We start from the raw sequence: 16,547 nt of genomic DNA, 5'->3' as shown, positions 1-16,547 counted from the left end.
GGCCCCTTCAGAGCCCCGAACTCCAAACTCTCGGCCGTCCAGCCCATAGTCACTCGCTGTACTGACTGGCCTATCCCAGCTCCCGAACCATTAAGCATGGAAGCCAACTGGCGATCTCCACGGAAGGTTTTCCTCAGAGATTTATATTCGCTCATATAGTCGGTATATTATCTGCATGTTTTGGAACCCGAAGGTTCATTACCGTGCTCACGAGAGCCCTCCACTGTTCCCTATCTTGAGCCAGATAAATCCAATCCATACCATCCCATCCTATCTCTCTAAGATCCATTTTAATATTGTCCACCCACCTACTCCTTTGTCTTCCCAGTGGTCTCTTTCCTTCTGGCTTTCCCACCAATATCCTATATGCATTCTCCTGAATCAGGTTTTGATTTGTTATCCTCGTTCCCTAATATCTGAACTGTGCCACATTTTCAAGACATCTGTTTCCTACAATTATGTCATGATTTTGCCCTGCATTTTGGTGACGAGAGAGCAACATGTACTTAGTTTTCTCTGTGTTTAATGCATTTATGTACTCACACCTAATTTCTGTTAGAGCTTCCCACATACGCCGACTTCTCTGAAGAGTTTAGTCCCTTCAGATTTTCCGTTCAAGATGACATTTACTCATTTTCACCACGCATGCTACATGCCCGTCCCATCTCGCTCTCTTTCATTTGATAATACTTATAATATTTGCCGTAGATTAAATTTATGAAATTTCTCACTATGGACTTCCTTCACCGTTCTCCAACCGCACACTACCTAAAACTTTGGGTGAGCATCATCACTGGACAGTGACGTAGATATTACGTCATTACTAGAAAGTTACTTGGTCTTAGTTTCAACATGCGATGCGAACCAAAGTAGCCATACTGTATTTATTTATCGATACATTACTGACGGCGTCAATAGCTCTGATTTTATAGCGCTGGAAAGCAGGTCGACTGTTGAACTGGAAAGAAACTGACGTGGCCTGATTTGAGGTACTAGTCCGGTAAATTTGTTGGAAGGAGAGACTGGAGAAAACGCCAAATAGTCTCAGTCAGGACAGTTGGTGTTACGCCCATGATTCGAACCGTGCACGTGCCAAGTGCAGTTCTGTAGTGTTAACATCCTAAGGTAGAGCGGCCGGGGCGTGAAGCTGGCCACTAATCTCCATTGAGCGATGAAATCAAGAATAGTAGCGCTATACCTCCACTCCCCCATACATCTCTATGGCGTAGTGCTTAATTAAGTAAGCCCAGAGGTAATTTTACCTTCACATTTTGTAATATGCCATTTGTTGAGTTCTGCGGAAAAGGGTGTGACAGTCGCCCTTTGTGGAACAAATGAGTTACTGTGAAGCTCTAGTGTCTCTGGTCCACGCTATTGAAGCTGTACCCTTTTCATCTTGTCACGGGCATTTGAACTCAGCCTTGATTGATACTTTGCCAGTGAACCGTTCGAAAGAGACCGCCGTTTGTATTGACTACAGCAGGATACTTGACTTGCTCAGTGACTTGAAAACAGAACACTTGACAGAATTGAAATTAAAATTACACTCCCCGTTTCCGGCTAAATTCGCAATCAAGCCAGCCCTTCTTGTCAAATGCTGGGTTTTCTAAGAGACAAGAAGTAGCAAGAGACTGGACACAATTGTGCAGTGACGAACTTTGTCTCCATCCATCCATCCATCTCTATGTGTGTGTGTGTGTGTGTGTAAAGGTAAAGCATTGAAAATAACACATAATGAAGAGCTCCGTAACTTGTAATTCTCTCCAAACAAAATTCAAATAATAAAGTCAAGGAAGCTGAGATGGGCTGGGCATGTAGAACGAATGGGGGCATAGAGGAATGAATATAGGATATTTGTGGGAAGGTCAGAAGGAAAGAAATCACTAGGAAGACAAAGACTTAGGTGGGTACACAATGTTAAAATGGATGTTAGAATGTTAGAATGGGGTGGTATGAGCTTAATCGATACGGCTCGAGATAGGGACCAGTGAAAGGCTCTTTTGAACATGGTAATGAACCTTCGGGTTCCATAAAATGCTGGGAAGTTCTTGAGTAGCTGCACAATTGGCGGGTTCTCAAGAAGGCCTCAGTTCCTTGAAGTTAGTTAGTTCGTTCGTTAGTTAGTTAAAGTTACAGCTATCGCTGCAACAGGCCTTGGAGGCACATAAGTTTGTGAGACGTCGAGGAGATGGCGGTAAGGCTGTCAGCCTTACGCTCCGCCCGCCCTTTACCCCCAGGAAGATTCCTCGTACTCATTTCTGTTAGAGGTTGAGTCGACCCCAGGGCCATTGTGCAGCTGGAAGATTTAGGTAAAATAAAAAATGTACTGACCTCATCGGGAATAAAAACGCGACCTTCCGCCTTGTAGTATATATGGTACCTATATGTGTATATATATATATATACACACACCAAAATTCTGCTACCCTTGTGACCGCTCCGAAAGGAAATAAAGGGACAGATAAATATGGGAAAGGATCAAGGAAAAAGGAGGGTCAAAGTTAAACAGACGAAAGAAAATAAGGAATGGAAGAAGTGAATTATTTGTCGTGTCATTTTTGACAGGTTATGTGGTAGCAACATTCCGGCTTGCACTGCTATCCAAATATTAACATGGTGATTAGGGCGAATGAAAGGGTCGCGATACGTATCACGCATGCGTTCCAGGCAAATTCATACAAAATTTTAGTCTGGAAACTTGAAAGGAAGAGACCACCTGCGTGATCCAGACGCAAATGAGAGGATGATATTAAAACGTATCTTAAAAGATAAGATATGTATGCGTGAACTTGAGTCCTCTGGCTCAGGATATAGTGCAGTGGCGAACAGCTATGAAAACAGTATGACTGTTGGGTTCTCGTAAATGTCGAGGAATTCTTTCATTTTCTGAACCATGTTTCCTTCACAAGAAGATCTACAGGCCTACGCTTAGTTTGCTTATAGTAGTTTGTACAAAACCCAGTAAATATTGTGTATTTCAAACCAGAACAGGGAGCCACCCTAGTTTTGGGGCTGGATTGTGTGGAATGGCAGAAGAATGTGAAGATGTAAATTGTCATCTCTTGCACAGTTACAGACCCCAACATAATAATGTGTTCTGCCTTATGTGTTTCTAATATTTAAGAAAATGTAGTACATTTCCTTTGCTTAACATGAACCGTGCCCCTGCTTGGGCAGCTAACAAAGTCTGCAGCTGATTTTACTTTGTTCATCTTTTTACCGAAACCGATTAATTAGCTTCCTCACAGTGTGTATCTAGAGCGATTGAAGTGGCTGCATAAAACCGTGTTTCCCAGACACACTGATTACACAGAGATATTGGGTTTTCGGATTTTATCCATCTTCCTGGTTTTTAAGATAACTAAGAAACACACGACGGTTCGGAAACTGGATCTGTTTCCGTCCTCAGGAGAAGGAAACACCTATTCTAGTGATTGAGGCTAGCTCTTTCTAAGGGACCCAACAGAATAGGTGTTTTCCCTCTCCTGAGGACGGAAACAGATCCAGTTTCCGAAACGTCGTGTTTTACTTTTTTTTTCCTTGGCACTACAGCCCCAGTGGGCCTAGGCCTACCTCCATGAACTCCGTTCACTTCGGTTTTTCTAGATCTTACACATACGGTAGGACTCCTTGGGCGAGTGATCAGCTCGTCGCAAGGCCTCTACCTGTACACAAACACAGAAAAACGCACACAAACATCCGTGCCCTGAGTGGGATTCGAACCCACGATCCCGGTTTCCAAGCGAACGAAGACAGTACACGCCTTAGATCGCTCGGCTACCGTGACCGGCCGTGTTTTACTTAGTTATCTTAAAAACCAGGACGATGGATAAAATCTGAAAACCCAATATCTCTGTGTGTTATACACCATCGCCAGAACCCTATAGTAACTACACTGATTACAGATTTTAACCAGAATTCACCTCCAGAGGACTTCTGGGACCTCACGTCCCTTTCATAAACGACATAATTTAATTTCCATTTTACTTCTGTTTTCACTTACTTTTGTGATTGTGAGACATATCACATGTACTGCAGCCATAAATGCATTCAACTGCTAAGAGTTAAACATTAGCGAAGGTAATGTTTACCTTGAAATTTGTTCCAAAATGAATGAGGCGGTTGAGTGATGTGACACGTTACATAAAGGGGAATTTCGCAATTTATATTTAAGTCACAGTATATTACGGAGTGAATTCTAGGAGGCTTTGATAGGCTGGCCATGGACATATTTTTAGTAACTTAATTCTAGTATGTTATTTATTTAAGCAGTGTTTCAAGAAGAAATATATTTTGAAAAAGGAAAACGTTTACAAGTAAATTTTTCGAAGCAGGAGGAAAATACGGGGAAGCTCAGGGGGGGTCCACATGTGTATCTGATCTTATGACTGTAGACTGGTTAGGAAGATTGACCTAAACTTCATAACATTGCAATAATCTGGTTTAAAAATCACCCATTAAAACCCTCGAAAGTTCGACCTTCTGAGTCTTGCAATGTTTCCTGACGAAATATTTGATCGCGAATTGTGCTTAAGGATCAAGTAATTGTTGCGGCATTAACAACCATTTAGAAAAAAGCTTGTTTCTGTTACAGTACGGGTTCCAACACATTTTAATTTCTCCTGGATAACTCAGCGGTTCGGATACTTGTGGTCTGTAAAGGAAGTCAGTTTTGTGCAATTGCAAAAGTCCACGTCAAATTGCAACTATTTGAACGAAGTATAATTTATTTTAGTGAAATATTCATCCTTAAAGGAACTCGAAAAGAAGTTTGGGGATATAGTTCACTAATTTTGTCTTCTAGTAGGCTGATAAGGGGGGCGCGCGGTAGCGTAGTTGATTGAGGCACTATACTACAAGCCAGAAGTTCGCGGGTTCAAGTCCCGATGAGGTCATTGGATCTTTTACAATTGACCTAATCCTTCCAGCCGCACTATAACCCTGTGATGGACTCAGCCTCTAACAGAAATGTGTACCAGGAATATTCTTGGGGGTAAAGGGCGGCCGGCGAGTAAGGCTGACAAACTTACCGCCATCTTTGAGCCGATTGTCTAGAAAATGTGGGACCCTCAACGTCTCACAACCCTATGGGCCTTCACGGCCTGTTACAGGGATTGCTTTACTTTTTTTTTAATTTTTTAGTAGGCTGATAATTTTTTGATACAATTGAAACATTACTTTGTCCTTAGAACTAATAGGTTTATTTTAAAGATATACGTCAGCCTTTTTTGGAGCTAAGGCAGGATGAGTATAACAATGGGTCTGCAGAAACCAGACTTTCGGCTACTCGCCCAGTGAATAGAATGTGATTAAAGCCGTCGAGAAAATGACTAAGATCATTTACTATAAAGGAAACAACACTTGTCTGTTGCGCGGAAACTGCAATTTCACGGTCCCTTTGCAGCAGATAGTTCGTCACGAAGTCTCAGTTTGAAAGTATTTGTTATTCTTCATTTGTCTTCGATTTACATAAAATTAACAGCAGTAGGTTACGAGATTGACGGGCATGTGGTACGCGTGGGAGAGTTGAGCAGTGAATAAAAATGTGAGTCAAAAACATGAAAGGAAGAGAGACCTCAGGAGGTCTAGCCGTAGATTTGAGGATAATATTGTGGTATGTAGACCCGTTGATAGGTAACGACCGAGAAACAAACAGCTAGATAACAGCCGTTACTAGGCAATGGCCCGTAAAGAGCAACAGAAGAACAATGTTTTCTGTGTGGCCCTTGTCAAGATGTTATAAGCAGGACAGTTATTGAGGAGTGAGGTCAGTCAGTTAATGAGGGGTTCGTTAGTGAGTGAGTGAAACAGTTGCGGTTCAATCATTGTGAGCTGTTACTCTTAGAAGCTGGTAGCTGAGGCTGGGGACAATACGTGAACCCATAGAAAGGGATCGTCCGCCGTTGGAAGCCGCTACCAAGCAACGGCGTTTGAAGACTGTAACAGGCTGAGAATACTAGCCAGGGTGTGGCGGTGATTTGTAAAATATAGTCACAAATGCGATTAGCAATCCAAACCTTTGTACAGTCACTCATAGACGTGGCAATATTCTTCCTCACACACTTATTATACTGGAACAGAATCTGCAGAATATGTTCAATATGTAGTGGCTCGTGAAAGAGTTTTGCCCAGTGGCGTAACTCATACGATCTTTTTTTGTCACTTAGATATCATTTTAATTGTTTTATTGGGGTTTTACTCAGGTCTGTCTGGTAGAGTCTATGTGTAGTTTCGCTATTGACTAGTAGGTTCGCTGCTAGTGCATTAGTGTGGTGTTCTAATTTTCTTAAGTATTTGGTATTCCACTTTTCTATGTTCATTTATAGATCTTCATGGATCCTGTGGTTGTTTATGTACCAGAAATCGGAGAGCCTTGGATTGAAATCGTTGGAAGATATCGATATTGGAGTTGGAGGCTGTCCCCCGTAACTGAATTCCATAGGTCCATATGGGTTTGAGTACTACTTTGTATAGGAGGAGTTTGCTTTCTATTAATAGTGTTGGTCTTCATTCAAAGAGCCATCATGACAATATTAAACTGGATCTTAATTGTGTATGATGTGAGGGTATGGGCTGGATTCATCTGGCTCAGGACTGAGGCAATGTCTGGCTCTTGCGAATATGGTTTCATAACACGTGTGAAATTTCTGCATTAAATAGGCAACTATTGGCTTTTAAGAAACGACACTCTTCTATGGTGATGGCGTTAGTGCAACATGCATTGTGATAGCACTGCTCTTTGAGCTTTGAGCGTTAGGTTAGTGCACCGTAAGTACTCAGTTTCCTGCATTAGTGGGTGACGATAAACTTATTTGCAGATTTTAGTGGGATTATAGTCTATAAAGAAAAGCAACTGGAGTATTCACATTAAGATGGCATGACCGTGTTCTGTGCATGCCCAGAATGTGACGGGCTTCCAGTGACAGTGGTTTCGTTATGCACACACATGGTTACATTTTCTTTTGTAAAATGGGATTTGAAATATGTGAACCGTGCTTAATTTCATAATTGATTCTTCTGTTATGCTTTAAAGCATAATACTTGCTGTATAATTGTTCAGTTGTCTGATTAATATCCCATAAAGTCAGCTCAGAGGCTCTGGCTGTGTGTGAAAAGTTACACCTGCAAGATTACATACGCTGGCTTCACTTCACCCACTTCGGCAGGGCTCTTGTATTTCAGAAATACTATTTGTTTCTTGGTTTATTTGACGACGATTTACTTACTACACAGGTTATGCAGTGATGATGACTGGACAATTTGCATCCATTTGGAAGAATGCGGTAACTCTGTTTCAACAGCAGATATTAGTACGCCACTCCATAATTCTCGTCTAAGTACTGAGGAAACCAAACCAAACTCACTCCATAAAGCCCTACTTGAGAAACTGCTAGTTACTCTGGAACTCAAGAATTTCCGAACATTCTATGAAATCCGAAAGTTTATTACCGTGTTCACATGAGTTCACTGATCCCTCTCCTGAGCCAGATGAATCCAGTTCATACAACCCAATCCTACTTCTCTAAGGTATATTTTAATATTATCCTTCTACTTACGTCTAAGTCTTCTTAGTTGTCTCTCTCCTTCTGGCTTTCCCAATCATATCCTGTGTCGATCCTCTTCTCCGCCATAATTGCTACATGCCCTGCCCATCTCAGCCTTCTGATTTGAACATTCTAATTATATTAATTTTTTTTTTCTGTGGCGCTACAGCCCCAATTTGGGCCTAGGCCTACTTCCAAGAAACTCTCCGTTTCACTTCGGTTTACTAGATCTTACACATTCGGTAAGACTCCTTGGGCGGGTGATCAGCTCGTCGCAAGGCCTCTACCTGTAGACAAACACAGAAAAACGCACACAAACATCCATGCCCTGAGTGGGATTCGAACCCACGATCCTGGCATTCGAGCGAGCCAAGACAGTGCATGCCTTAGACCGCTCGGCTACCGTGACCGGCCCTACAAATCTATAGGCCTGGTTAACTCATATATGTCTGAATAGGTATAAGCTTAGGTAGTTGTAGGCCTAGTAGATACCCGTAGGTCTACGCTACAATGCAGAGGGAAATGAATGTCCAGTTCTCTTGTGTTTATCTCTCAGTTGTCGGATTGTACAACCCTCAGGCAAGGAATGGCTTAAAACCGATGGAAGATATTGAATTCTGCAGACCACTTCAAAGCACTGGACTCGTTCCCGACACACTGCTCTCCAATTACGCGTTGCGAGCAGTGCGTACGTGATTGTGGACATCACAGACGAGCAACTGAGTACCCCATTGCAATTAACATTTTCAGGAACATTGCAGCAGCTTATACAGCCCGTCCACCTTGACCGTCATATGATGCAGTTTCTTTTCATAAAAGGGGTCGTTCAACACCGAGTCACGATGGTATAACCAATAGGTACTTGTCTTCTTCTTCTTCTTCTTCTTCTTCCTAGTGGGGTGAGATTGAGTCCACTTGGTACTGTGGCCACTATTGGCCTATTGTACCACGCCCAGATGATAGATGATGATGACCGTGGAGCAGTTGGTGGAATGAGAATTGGCAGGGGAAACCGAAGTACTCGGAGAAAGCCTGACCCACTGCCATTTTGTCCACCACAAATCCCACATGTTCTGACCCGGGCTCGAACCCGGGCCGCCGCGGTGGGAAACCAGAGACTATGTATGCTTTTTGCAAAAGGAGCTGTATCTGAGAATGTCGGTTAGGTTCTGCCTGGAGTTCGTGAGCAGGAAGTTTCACATTTTACCGCTACAGCCAGAGTTAAATCGCTCAGCGGATGTGTAGACTCTGAATATCAATCAGATTAGTAGTACCGAACACACTTACTCAACCGGTAACGGTTATGACTTCTATTCAAACGCCAGCTACCCTCACTAAGGCTTCTATTGCATAGTTTTCACAATTACTGGAGGTGAATTTCGGAATAATACCCCAAATTAGGTCACCACTGCTTCTTTCCTCATCTTTCAAATTCCTCTTTTATTAAATCATTAGATTCCCGGCAGCAGAAAGAGTTTTCTCTTCTCCACAGCGTCCAGACCGGGTCTGGGGCCCACCCAGCCTCCTATCCAGTGCATGTCAGGGATAAAGCGGTCCTGGCGTGAAGCTGACAACTCACCTCCATAACTTCATAACTTGTACTTTTCGCCAAGTATAATTAGATGAGATGGACAGAGAATATAGAACGAATAGGGAGAAGAGGAATGCATATAGGATATTTGTGGGAACGCCAGAAGGAAAGAGACCACTACGAAGACCAAGACATAGGTGCATGGGTAATATTAAAATGGTTCTTAGATAGGATGGGGTGGTATGGACTGGACTGATATGGCTGAGAATAGGGACCGCTGGAGGGCTCTTGTGAACGGAAATGGACCTTCGGGTTCCATAAATGCTGGGAAGCACTTGAGTAGCTGCACAACTAGTGGCTTCTTAAGAAGGGCTTAGCACCATGAAGGTAGTTACGTACTCGTATCTAAGCACAGTAATTTTCATTCAGTGACAATGAAACATTGAGCTTCCTGCTTCAGGCTTATTTCTTGCTTGGTTTATTCTTCAAGCCTGAAGATGACTATATGTTCTACGGAAACGTCGGTTGATTTTCAACTAAATCTACAGCATTATATCCTAGGAGACAGAAATATTCTATTACAAAGTGCTTTGCATCCAATTGTAATCTTAAATCTTAATTTGGTTTAAATAAACAGGATCCTAGTTCTCTTGAATAAAATTTACTGGTTCAGTAAATTCTTTGGTGACCGGAAGGATGACGTACCATATTATTGCTTGAATTCCCTTGGACTTACGTGGGGCAGGGGGTAATGTAGCGTTTGTAACTAATTGTCAAGAATGTACCCTAACTGGTAAATAAAGTACTGCACACATATGCCAGCCTGGCAAGTATTTGTGAGTACTGTCCCATAAGGCTTCTTCACTGTAGAACAATAGCAAATTCTCTCATTAAGAGAAAGGGGTCATGCGGTAGCGTAGTTGGTTGAGGCATTACGCTACAAGTCGGAAAGTCTCGGGCTCAATTCCCGATAAACTGATTGAACTTTTCTGCTGACCTAATCCTTTCAGCCGCACTATCGCCCTGGTTTCAACTCAGCCTTTAACGGAAATGAGTATCAGGAATATTCCTGGGGTAAAGATGCGGGCGGCGCGCAAGGCTGACAGTTTCACCGCCATCTGCGAGCCGATTGTCTGGGGAAAATGTGGGAGTCTCGACATCTCACAAATCTATGGACTTCCACGGCCTGTTACAGGGATGGCTTTGCCTTTGACTTTTTAAGAGAACAACAATCATGGATATAATATAATAATTTGAATACGCAATTAATTCACTCTACAGCGATGGACCACAGGCTGGATTGCCAGGTCTCACTTCCCGACCGGGGCAAGGGTTCTCCTCTAGACAGCATCCAGACCGGCCCTGGGGCCCACCTAGCATCCTACGAAATGGTTACAGAGACTCTTTCCAGGGGATAAAGCGGTTGGGGCGTGAAACTGACCACCAAACTTCATCTAGTGCTGAGGTCAAGAATGGTGGAACTATACCTCCACTCCCCCATATACCTCCATATCCTGGTGCTTAACTAATTAAGCACAGAGATGTCTTTATTTTGCGGTCAGCGATGGAGTTAAATTCGTTTATGACGAAGGGGTCGCGAAGTACTTTCTTTCGACTGTTGCACAATTTTACATTTCAAAACTCGTCAAGTACATACTGCAGTGACACCGGCTTAGGATTAACATACCTTAAGCTGTCAGTCGCGGCCTTCCCATCTCAGCGGTCCCATTTCGATTCCAGATCGGGTTATGTGAGATTTTTGGTGGAGAAAGTGACCCTTGGGTGGGTTTTCTTCGAGTACTTTGGTTTTGCTTGTCAGTTCTCATTCCACAAACTGCTTCACTTTCTTTAGTCATCCTATCTTCTACGCTATATACAGGGTGTCTCAGGAGGATAGGTCAATATTCTGGAAGGTCATAGGATCGTTCATTCGAAGCAAAAAGTTGTGTATGTGCATTTGTACTATTCTGAACGGTTTCCGAGATAGAGTTATTTCACTGCACAGTTCCGAAATGTTTGGTATTACGTACTGATTCTAATACCAATATTTATTGGTCAAGTGACCAAGTTTTTTTATTGCTAGTGAGGTGGACTTAGTCCCTTGTACTGCTGCCACTTCTGGTCTATTGTACCAGCCCCAGATGATAGGTGAGGGTGGTTGTGGAGCAATGGTGGGATGAATAATGGCAGGGGAAACCGAAGTAGTCGGAGAAAACCTGCCCCAGCGCCACTTTGTCCACCACAAATCCAACTTGACCAGACCCGGGATCGAAGCCGGGCCGCCGAAGTGGGAAGCCAGCGATTAACCGCTTGAGCTATGCCGCGGTCCTCGTGACCAAGTTGGTACAATTTACCTAGTATAATTTTCGAAAATTCCACCGTCAGCATCAGTGTACTTTGCAACTCGTGTGAGGAAATGGCGTGTTGCTCGTGTGTACAGTGTCCTGCACAGTGAAATAGCTCTATCTCGGAAACCGTTCGGAATAGAATACATGTACATATACAATTCTTACGTAGAATGGCCGATATTATGAAGTCCCAGAATACTGACCTTTCCTCCTGGGACATTCTGTATAGTGTCGATTCTGACAGCGTCGTTAAATAACCAACTTAAAGAAGAGATAAACAGGTTTACGTATATGCAGCGATCTCGCATAACACGAACTACAATTATAACACATAATATTATTCGATATTAAAAAGGTATATGTCAATTAAAGCTATATTCCTCGGTCAGTTGGACCTCTACGGTTTAGCTAACCTGCTTCACGTTACCACATGGAGAGAACCCGCAACTGCGGAAATAAACAGTACAGCCTCGTGTGTCATGTGCAGCGAATCGCTTCCTTACGATCATGGACTGTTATTCAAGTTGTCTTGAATTATTTCCCAGAAACTGCTGTAGCCAAAGCGTATAAAGTTTCTGAATATGTTTTCTCTTTCAGGAGAATTGGTGGTGAGAAGCAAGGCTGCTGTAGGCGACATCTCCACAGGAACAAATAGAAGTCGTCTGTAATGGAAGCCACCAATGTCGCAATTCCGATAATCTTTCAGGTATTTACAATATGACACCAGAAACTACCTCCATAATTCATTTTCTTAGGAAGTGGAAGAGGACGAAACACAAAAAGATAGATAAGAAATGAATGAGAAACTTTCTGAATAACCTTGAACTCTCGGAATGCGCCACAGGGCACTGAAGGAAGAGCATGGAGAAAATGGACTTGTAACTTCGGAACAAGCAGATGAGGATAGACTTATCCGTGATATCTTCTTATTATAAGAACGGTAAATTTAATTTAAGCTAATTTATGGTTCTTAGAGTTGTGGAATTTATATAAGAATTGAAATGGAGTGGAGAACATTGTTCATTTGACGTACTGTTTGGAAAAATGAAACATTGGCCCAAGATACAGAGCAATATTAGGACAGTTGTTTCTGACGCAACAACCAATAATATCTGAAGCAGATCACGAAGTACTATAACTTAAGTACAGTGACGCAATTTTCTTGTAGTGGTTGAAAGAAACTTTCCAATTAAAATGGTTTAAAATACTTGTAATCCTTTCAAAATTGTTGTTATAATTATTCTTATAATTGCACAGAATAAGAATTCGATTGCAATATAGAACACAGCTGAAGATATAACTAGAAACAGCTGTCCCTGTACAAACTTTGGAGACCCATAGGCTTGTGAGATGTCGAGGCTCCCACATTTTCTAGACAATCGCTTCATAGATGGCGACAAGGTTGTCTGTCCTACGCGCTGGTTTCCCTTATCCGCAAGATGATTCCTTGCACTCATTTCTGTTAAAGGCTGAGTCGACCCCAGGGTCATAGTGCTGCTAGAAGGACTAGGTAAATTGAAAAATCCATTTACCTCATCACGAATCAACCCCACGGCCTTCCGGCTTGTAGTACAGTGCCTCAACCAAGTACGCTACCACATGCCCCGAAGTTTTAACGTATACAAATACATTTTAACATGTATCTTAATTTTCATTTAGTGTGCAATAGACTGTGTGGAAAGATGAAAGAAAGCATTCCAATTTCCGATTCAACTTTAGGTAAAACAATAAACTAAGCCTACGTGGAATTAGAGAGAAGGAATCTGTCATCGAAATTAAATTCTTCCAATTCCATTATTTGCTGAATAAATTAAAAGTAAATTGCACTTCCAAAAACGTACATGGAATATAGCAAAATGCCTTGAAATGCAGGAAGAACGCGGGTCTATCGAACGAAACGGGATTGATCATTTTGTAACTGGATTACCAGGGACGTGGGAACTACGCATGTAAAAATGTGACTGATTTTTCTGTGTATTAATTACCTTTGTAAATACATATCTCATAGTTATAGTGGGTAGTGATATTTAAAATCTATAGCAACAAGAATGTTACTAAATCACTGTGCTATGCGAGAGGAATTTTATAATTAGTGCCTTAAGTATTCAGCCCTAAACCAGCTGCTCCTTCAAAACACATCAATCACTTTCCAGGGAGCGTGCGTTGGAGAAACGGCGCGCTACAAATGTGATAAGAAGTGAACATCACTGCGACCCAGCAACACCACAGGGCAGCTTACGACAATAATGACACCTTAACAGAAAATAAAGCCATTGGTAAGTTTTGTTATGAACATTTCTTTTTTAATTTTTCGTTGTCCCAAGAGAGGCTTTCGTAACTCCTATATATACATATGCAGTTTTCACTATTGTCGTCGTCCTTTTACACTCTGTATTCAAATGTATGATTTTGGAACTTTGTCATGAACTCATATCAGCTGTTATCCTATTTAGGATCTGTTTTCACATTATCTTCCCATCTACACCTCTCTATCTATGGCTCTGCAGCCTTTTGTTGGACCTTGGTTGCTTTTAAACTTCTTGATCGTATTACGCAGTCGGTAGGACTCCTTGGACGGGGGATCAGCCCGTCGAAAGACCGCTACCTACGCACAGGGCAGCACAAATACAGAATAAACACACACAGCCATCCATGCCTCGAGTGGGTATTATTGCTTTTGTGTATGTTGGCGGGGCCGTTATCTAGCAACGGCTGTTGTATAGTTGCTTATTTAGCGGCCCTTACCTGACAACGGGTCAACATGTCACAGTACTTTAAGTTTCTAGGTAGCAAATTGAAGGGAAAATTTTTCTGAACTATGGCGGTAAGGACGCCACGAGTTCGGTCGACTCTTAATTTAGTTGTGACTGTAATTTAGTTTACTATGTTTTACTTGCCCTCGCAAATATTTGAACATTGTCACAATATCGAGATATTCTTTTTACATTGTTATGATTTTGTACTCAATTCTGGTGACGACGCTCGAAAGCAGCCTCTCTCTGCTTTTGCTTATCTTACTCCTTACATGCAGATAATTCGTTCTTGCTTTGTCTGATAGAGTTTCTGTTCCTTCTTGATTGTATTTTCGTTTTCTTAGAAAGAATTGCTTTCAGGATGGACCAGAATAATTCGACCATTGAAAATTCCTCCTTAATATAATCCTCATCTTCTTAACCATTTCGCTGCATATTGTTGCCTCATCATTTTCCTAAAGTAATATAATTTTAAGATAAAATATATGAAAAAGTGAAATAAAATACTGTAGCATGTAGACCTGTTACTGGGTAACGACCTCGAAACAAAATTCGCTGCTAGACAACAGAGTCTTAATTAGCAAGCATACCCAGCGTTACTGGGTAGTGCCTTGGCAAACAAACACGTTCCCATGAAAATGATCGGAGCGAAACAATGAACGGTATTTTCTACGCGGTCCGTGCCGAGATCTTAGAACCGAGACGGTTTGGAAGATCGTCGGAGTTGCAACGGTGTGAGCTAGCAGTGAATTGTAAGGGAATCTGTGAAGAGAAGACTTGCCCGGCGCAGTTGAAAAATCCCTGCTGTTAGTAGCCGTTACCAGGGAACGACTAGTTGAGATTGCAGCAGATGCAAATACTTTGCGTGTGCTATAGTGATTTGTAAAGCGTGGAAATTAGCGTTGGCACTATACTTGAATTCAAAAGTCGTGCGTTACAGTGGTCAATAAATCCAATATCCAATCCAAATCCCCATCGAGAATTACTCTGACACGTGACAATATATTTTCGTAGCCAAGCGAATGAAGTAGAATAACACAGCGAAATGATAATATTATATTTTGATGTGGACTCTTTTCTAACGTCGCACTATACTCATAAGTTCTACGAATGATATCCCGTAAGCTACAAAGTCCAAAAAATATGGATAAAGCGGCCTCCGTAGTCTAGGGGTAACGTTCCCACCTCATGACTCAAGATACGCGGGTTCAAACCCGGCGGAGGTCGTGGAATTTTTAAGGGTGGAAAAATTCAGGGAACAAGTCCTCCGCGAGGGACTTTAAGCCGTGGGTCCCGTGTCGTAGCTTTACGGCACGTAAAAGAACCTCATGTCTCCAAAGGAGGCCACTGAGCTAAATTAAGGACATTTCCCGCCCAACAGTAGTCTCTAACGACTCTGGTAGATGGGAGAAGCATCGAGAAACCTCTGAGCCAGTAGGGGCCGACCTCGTTGGCTGAGTAGGGACTGATGGCAAGCACCAGTACCGGTAGGGTATAGAGGCTGGTAGAAGATCATAGGGGGACGCACAATAGATCAAATTGTTCGCGGTGCATGGGGAAACCCACCCCCTCCAATAATATTAATAATAATAATAATAATAATAATAATAATAATAATAATAATAATAATAGGCATGGAGAACAGTTCTTGACACTTCTGGGCATTGTTGATGCAGTTCCTCGATGGTTACACGTCTGTCAGCACGAATGTTTTCATCAGTGACAACGGATGGCCTACATCATGAACTTCACTTCTTCTCGCTTCATTCACCACTCCATTTTGCCACGTTTTGCCTGTTCATAACATTTTCGCCGTAATCAGAAACAAGTTGGCGATGAATTTCAGCAGCAGTTTCTCCTTTCGCGTGAAGAAATCGAATCACTGCACGAACCTCACGTTTGGCGGGATTTGAATCGACACGGCCATTTTAGACACACAGTGCGAGCACACCGTTGCCGTGACTGTGGCCGGGGAACTCTGCCCTGTCATACGGTTCCTATCTCACACGCCAAAAAGAAATCCATTGCTTTTTTACTCGACTTGTATCTTTACTTCCCGGATACTTTTCATGTTTAAGTCGAACATCTCAGTATTAGGATTAAATGTTATATATAATTGTAGCTGAATTGTGTCTGTTTTCAGACAACGGTTTTTTTCCCTGCAAATACTTCTGTTTTATACTTTTTCCTTTCCTGTCTCGCAGAGAAACCAATAAGGTCGCAGTGACTGGCTAGACACTCATGCTAGCTTGACCTTCACGACTCTGCCCCCGAACAATGGCCATTGATCAGCCTCGCTTATCAAGCCTATGTCGTCTCCGGCCATGTCGTACAATACTAATCGTCCTTGTGACGTATTGAAACAGTGACG

At 42.3% G+C, this 16,547-nt stretch overlaps 2 protein-coding genes across 3 annotated transcripts in view; one reads left to right on the top strand and one right to left on the bottom strand.

The window, feature by feature from the left end:
* The window catches only part of LOC111867165 (early nodulin-like protein 2), a 187,421-nt gene that overhangs the window by 64,011 nt on the left and 106,863 nt on the right, over window positions 1–16,547 (bottom strand). The window lies entirely within an intron of this gene.
* The window catches only part of LOC111867163, a 103,596-nt gene that overhangs the window by 32,213 nt on the left and 54,836 nt on the right, over window positions 1–16,547 (top strand). Inside the window, exons 2-3 of one of the 2 annotated variants that reach the window (XM_023856752.2) lie at window positions 12,021–12,129; window positions 13,577–13,699. The gene's annotated coding sequence lies outside the window, so the exon portion shown is untranslated. The other variant, XM_023856753.2, reaches the window with a different exon arrangement.

Source organism: Cryptotermes secundus, unplaced genomic scaffold (genome assembly GCF_002891405.2).
Source record: "Cryptotermes secundus unplaced genomic scaffold, Csec_1.0 scaffold451, whole genome shotgun sequence".
Taxonomy (NCBI): Eukaryota; Metazoa; Arthropoda; class Insecta; order Blattodea; family Kalotermitidae; genus Cryptotermes; species Cryptotermes secundus.
Note: the sequence above shows the minus strand (reverse complement) of the source record. Positions and strands in the feature narration are given on the sequence as shown.